The sequence below is a fragment of the Geospiza fortis genome, unplaced genomic scaffold (assembly GCF_000277835.1).
Source record: "Geospiza fortis unplaced genomic scaffold, GeoFor_1.0 scaffold190, whole genome shotgun sequence".
In the NCBI taxonomy this organism is placed as follows: Eukaryota; Metazoa; Chordata; class Aves; order Passeriformes; family Thraupidae; genus Geospiza; species Geospiza fortis.
The window spans coordinates 4,670,751-4,677,721 of NW_005054328.1; the positions used below are offsets into that span (position 1 = coordinate 4,670,751).

Consider the following 6,971-nt stretch of genomic DNA (forward strand, 5'->3'; position numbering starts at 1 on the left):
TTTCCCTATTGTTTATTTATGTATTTAGAAAGGACTGTAAGTACTTTTGCTACTGACAGGAAATGAGGATCAAGGTATTTTTCACCCTCTCTTAGGATAGAAGAGGAGCACCATAACAGTAGTAAACACAGAATGCCTTTCTACTGCAATAGTAAAGAACAAAGGCCATTACAAGAGACTGCAACATTAAAGAAAATGCTGATAGTGTGCATATTCTGAAAGAAAAATATTTAAAGAGAATAAAATGTTTAAAATCCAGGTCCATTTATATTTGAGTTTTATTGGTAAAAGCCCTGGTACTCACAGCTGCTGATGTATGCCTAACAAAATATGAGAAAAGCAGCTAAACAAAAACAAGAGAGGAGATGCAATATGCTTCCCTGGGAACACCATGGTTAAGAATAGCAAATGATCTTCTACATTTGAAAATAAGTCAAAACTTTTATTAGCTCTAAATACTGTGGGAAATGTTGTTTCCCTCTGGGCACAATTACTTCATAAAAGGGATAGGCAATGTTTTGTGTTTCAGCTCTCTTAATATATCATTAGTAGAATGCATTCCCTAAGAAGCAGAAGACATTTGTACACAATTTTCTTGAAGGTTTAATATAGCCATGGAAATACATAGTAAGACAGAAGATACAGAAGAAGAAGTAATTAAAAAAATTGCAGAAGGCTAGGGACAAAAGACAAATTCAAAGAGGTTGTCTTCAGAAGACTGAAACACACTGGAAATCTCAGTATCTTGGGTAAATCTAGATTTATAACTACACTTACAAATTCTCAACCCATCTGAGTTAACACACTGAGTAAAAATAACTTATGAAAATTTCAAGTTGTGAATGTATTACAGATATATTGTAGCTATTCAATAAGAGCATTAAAGAGCAAGAAAAGGAAAACTCTCAAAAATTACTGAAGGACATTTGCTGTCAGATACTCGTGATCTTCTCTAATATGTTACCCACCAGTCCGTGCACTGAGGGAAAATGGTGGGTCTGAATGTAAATGCCACACCTTCTCCAGAGCATTTTTTAAGTCTGCAAGTATAATATGGATGCTGGCACAGTTCCAGGTGTTCATGTTACTTAAATAAAGCATGTATAGGAGAGATTGATGATATTTATTTTAGACATGGATCTTTTGAAACACACTGGAAAGATAACACTAAACCCCTCAATTTTAGAACATGCATCTATAAAATCAGCGTCCATTCCCTCTTCTAACACAAACTCATTCCAAATAAATGAATAGATTTAAAAGAAGACTACCAATTCTGACAAAATAAAGCAGTTTTTCTCCTTCCCAATGGGCTAGACAGGACTTTAAGTTCAAATATCATATCACTTTTCAATACTTCTTAACACTGAAGAGAGAATGGAAAAAATTACTCATGATACTGACTCCAGAAAATTAGTATCCGATCACATTGTTTTCTTGCCAACTCAAAGTTCAGAAAGGGGAAGAGAACGGAATGGTCATCTATTTTCTTTCTTGCTCAAGTGCTGACTGTATACTACCGAGGAAGGCAGTACAGAAGCAAGATCTACTGAGAAAAAATCCACTTATAAAAGAAAACTTAACTGGTAAAGGGAAGTGCGATTATATCCTACCAGACTGGCACAGACAGGCAGCAACCAAAAAATAAAAAATACACAGAATATTTACTTCATCAATAATTTTACAAATGTTAATTAATGCTTGGAACTCAGCACCACTGAGTCACAGCATTAACTCTGAGCACTTTCCTTGGCCTGACTATTTCATGAAACATGTAAAAAAAGCCTCTTTCCATCACCCAGGTTAATTTGGTCAGTAACATTTCAACATATCTAAATGAAAAGCTGCACATCTGGAAACCTGTTTTGATCACACATAGTGTCATTTGTATTACAGAAATATGCAAAACTACTAGGGAGCACGTTGGAGAATATAACTTAGGAATGAGATTCTCATATTGCACCAGATACAAAAACAGACTCTTTTTATATAGACAGGACCAACCTCTATTCACAGAATTCAGGAAATGTTACTGCTATGTTACAGTAAAACTGTCATTGAAATGTCTCCAGTTCTAACAATCATCATTCAAGGGGAAGGCGACAGGACCTTTTTTAAATCACAAATTAATACATTTTAAAATTTTAAAAATTTAAAATCATTAATCTCATAAAGAGAGCATATTCATTCCCATTACATATTTGCTACATTTAAAAAGAAGTGTAGAAGTGGCACTACTCTACATATGAATGCAAATCATATTGTCTTTTACTTAGAAATCCCTGCAGCTCTGCACAATTTATTTACTTGACACATCTATATTTTTGGATTGATAAGGTATGAAATTGCAGGTTTCCTCTATAATCAGTTTTCTACTGTCCAGGTTTCTATTTTGGTTGAAATATTAATAATAAAAGCAGGTTTGTTTCTGTTTTCTCATCAGCTTTCATTTGCACATTTATATGTAGGTACTCCTCAAGAATATGAATCTTAGAAAGCTACTACTAATTCCCACAGCAGTTGGAAATAATATGGGGAAATACAGAAAGCTAGCTAGGATAAGCTGAAAAGCTGAGCCTGAATTTGCACCTCAGCTTTTCTGGACTGCATATTCCAGCACAGATGCCTGTCATTCCTCCAGAGGAGTTGGAACTGCCAGCCCGGACATGCTCATTGACCTATTTAGGGCAACTGTGAGAATCACCACATTCCTGTACTTCAGTATTTTAGTAAGTTAAGAGAAAAAAATATTCCAAAGCAAGCATGCAGGAAGCAACTTGAAATAGCAACCCGCAAGTCCCTGAACTGTCACAGAGGAAGGAGAAGCTGCTGTAGCAGCTGCCCTGCATATTTCTCCCTCTTGTGCACTTTTCCGTGCTTAAATCATAGAATTATAGAATTACTTAGGTTGGAAAATACCTTAAAGATCAGCGAGTCCGACTGTTAACCCAGCACTGCCAAGCCCAGCACTAAACCATGTCTCTAAGCACCACAGCCACATAGCTTTTAAATAACTCCAGGGATGGGGACTCCACCATTTCCCTGAGCAGTCTGTTCCAATGTTTAACAACCCTTTTTGTGAAGAAATTCTTCCTAATATCCCATCTAAAACCCACCTGGTGCAGCTTGCATTTTCTCTCATCCTATCCCTTCTTACTTTGGAGAAGAGATCAACAGTTCAGAGACACATTTTTTAAAAGCAAACTGGCCATCACGATTCATCTGCACATTAAGGGTATTATATATAATAACCCAGCAGCTTTTTAGCTGTGTCTACACAGGGCAAGAGAATATTTGTGTGTCCAGCTTCCTTGTAGCCACTGCAGATGGAAGGATCTCAGATCCCTGAGCAATCCACATGGCACTGTGCTGGTGCTCAGAGCACCACAATGTCTTCTGCTAGAAACTGCCTGTGTAAAAAGTCCTTTTAATATGAGCTGTCCTGGCTCTTCCACATTGTGTAAAGGTACTGTTTGAAAGAGCTGGATGCTTTCTACCTAAACTGAAATTTATGGTAAATGGTTTAAATTTAAAACTAACACACAATCTTTCCAAATCTCCCACAACTGGCCGTTGCCAGTATTGAATTTACACATGTGATTAGTTTAGAATTGGTCTGGCAGCCATGAACTTGTCAAAGCCCCTTTTCTAAGGTATTAAATAAACACAGTTCTCATTCCTCTGCTAAACATCCAGTATTAGATTAAAATTTTTATGGTCAAAATAAACCCTTTCACCATTGGTTTGACTTCTATATAACACAAGGCATCAGTCTTGCTAGATTTCATTACTCCTCTGTCTGGATAATAGTACTTTAACTAGACCTTGTCTCTTTCGTGACCCTTGAACAATAAAATATTGTGTCCAAGTCACTGATAAAGATATTGAACTTTCCAGAGCTGAAAAAAATCCCGAGATACCTTAAACCAGCAAGTATTTTATTATTTTCCACAGAAATACATATTTTAAATTGCATTTTTTCGAGTAACACAGGAAGCCTGCTTTGCTTTTGCATTAGTCTTATTTCTTAAAAGAAAAAGTAAGAATTCAAATTTCTTTCAAGTGTAAAAAAAAAAGTCAACCAAAATTCTGTAAACTCTCAGTGGACCAGGATCATTCATCTTGAGTAAGAGCCTTACCTTTAATCTAATCTTTCTGATTTCTTTCAATTCATCCCAGATACACCTAAGAAAAAACTAGTACGTCCTCCACACCCAGCTCAGCATGGTACAGAGAAAGCTTTTACCACATTTAAAAAAAAAACTGACAAAGCATTATTTGGACATTCTGATTTAAGGAACTTGACAAACTTTTCAAGCTTTTTCAACATATTCATTTGCTGTTAATAAAATGGGAAATAGGACTTCTTGCCAAGATAGATCAAATTTAAACTTAAGAAGCATCTACCATATTTATAGGGACAATCTAATACTTCCATAAGTACCATCACTAAGGAAAAGCATCAGGAAAACCAGAAAACCTCATTCTTACTATCCATAATTATTTTCATTAAGTTACTTTTCTTTAGTGTCTTTTGCTTTTTTACTGCCTATAAAGATAGTTTCTGACCTTGGTTTCTATTACTAGGCTTTGCTGTTCAGTTGATTTTTATTAAACTGCCAGTATTCACATGCCTGTAAGCCAGACTGATTTTTAGCCAACAAGGCTTGTCTCAACATTGTTTATTTCATGAGAGTTTATTCACATCTTTTAAGCAGAAAAAAATCACCACTCTAATTTTGATGTTTAACTGTTTCCCTTTGATCCAGCTTGATTCTTTCCATCCTCCTTAAACCATCCCTCTTCCAGTGCTGAACATGTGTTTCAGGTAGATCTCCACTAAATTGCAGCTGTGTGTATCTTGACAATTATTAATTTTTCTTGCACAGTCTATTTCTTTAAACACTGCAAGGTGATTTAACATATATCTCTGCAAAATTAGACGTACACTTAGGATCCAGAGGTCATACCACCTCAGGATTTCCAACAACACTTTCATATCAGCACTCAGACTAATGCCTCAGCATTGCTTTCATTGCATTGAAATCCCACCTAAGAAGCACCATCCTCACACCTGAAATATACACGGCTACTGGTAAGGCATAACTTTTAGTGAGATTGCCATGGTTTGTAGTAAATAACTAGCAGTACTCCAAATAATATTCTAAATGCTTTGAATAAAAATGTTCCACAGTGATTACTCGCCCTGTCAATACCTTACAAAACAGGCCTGTTATTTTTGGCAGCAGTCAACACTGCTTCTTTTGGACACTCAGTCCCACACTGACTACATGGAACCATTTACTGGCTTGGTCACACGGGACTTTTTACTAGGTCAAGTTTTTAACCATAAATAAGCAGTTTCCACTTCTCTTGATTATTATATAGGCAATTGTATAAAAATGCTCTACTTGCTTCTCTTTTCTCTCCTTGATTTTATGAGTAACAGGATAATATCCTAGCTAAAAATACCTCTGCTAAAACTAACAGTAACAAGGACTTTAATTAATAACCATTTCAAATTGAGTGAGTTGCTCCTCAAAGTTAGTGGTTTGAGTTCTGTACACAACAAAACAATACGGGATGAGAGCTTGTGAAGTTGGGGTTTTTTGCAATCTGTTCTTGAATAAGAATTAATATTTCTGGAGAATTTTCAGGTTGTGCACCTCCGCATTATAGTTGCCAAAAGTACATTTTTAAAACTTCCTTTGAAGCAGGGAGGCCCACACAGAATGGGAGAAGGAACTAATCTAAATGGAAAACATCTGCAAAAAAACATGTTCAGCATAATTATTATTTATATATGCACAAGTTGCAAGAGTGATTTCTGTTGTGTCTTACTATGGAAAATCCTGACTAGACTAAGAAAATACAGCCTAAAAATACACTTATTTGTTCAAGAGGTTTAGCTTTAAAGATAAGGAATTGCAATGCAATTCCATGCCAGCTTGGCCTAATATAATCAGCTTAGCCAGCAAAATGTGGACGCTTTTGGGTCATTTCAGTTCTCTATAGTGAATTATCAACTGGGTTACATGAACGTAAGTGTTAAGGAGGGAACAGGGATGTGCCACTGGGTGAGAGGAAGGATGCTGAGGGAAGAAACTAAGAGAGATGGTGCCATAGGATCCCTGACTTTGATAAAGAAGCCTGAGAACTATATCCAAGCTCCCATTAATGAATACTATCAGGCCCATGTCATGTAATCAGTTTAGGGGTACAACAAAGTCACACCTGTTGCCAGCCCAAGAGCCAAATTCAGAGGCCTCATTCCCTATGCTCCTAATAAGAAGCCATATCCCAAAATGAAAAAAAAAAAAAGGCACCCTCCTGATCAGAAGTTATTTCAGAGCATCAACAAACTTCAGGTCACACAAATTTTATGCACATTGTAATACTTTGTGTGCCACTCCTTCACAGACATTGAACTCAATGCTTAATCACAAGAACAGTGACATAAAAGTTGGGCTAGTAACATGAATAAGCCCGTTTTGCTGTTGCTGTGTGTATATATAGATGTTTGATATCTTTCAAGCAAATAATATGCTACAAAAAGGTTAAAATTACAATGAAACCCAAGCATAAGAGCAAAATGAAAAGCCTACTGAAGTAACAGAAGTAGCAATCAACTGCCGAGAAACATTCATTAATGGATTACAAAACTGGCCCAACTGCTCAAAACCAAAATAACTGCTCAAACCAAAAATACAAATGTTTTATAGCGAATGAGACTTATATGTGAATTGATATGGCTACTTGCTACAGTGTTCAGACACATCTCACAAGAAAGCCTGTCTGCTTTTAGAAGGGGGCTCTGGTGGGACAGAGAGAGAGGGGAGCAGACATTTCTTGTTCAGTAATGCTTTCATCATGCAGTGTCTAAATGATCCCACTGGGGCAGGGGGGAGGGAGTGTGTATAAAGCTGAAGATGCACACACCCAACCCAACAATCCAGAAGCCCCAGTGAAAT

At 36.5% G+C, this 6,971-nt stretch overlaps 1 protein-coding gene across 1 annotated transcript in view; it reads right to left on the minus strand.

Moving 5' to 3' along the window:
• The window catches only part of ME1 (malic enzyme 1), a 155,735-nt gene that overhangs the window by 82,042 nt on the left and 66,722 nt on the right, over window positions 1-6,971 (minus strand). The window lies entirely within an intron of this gene.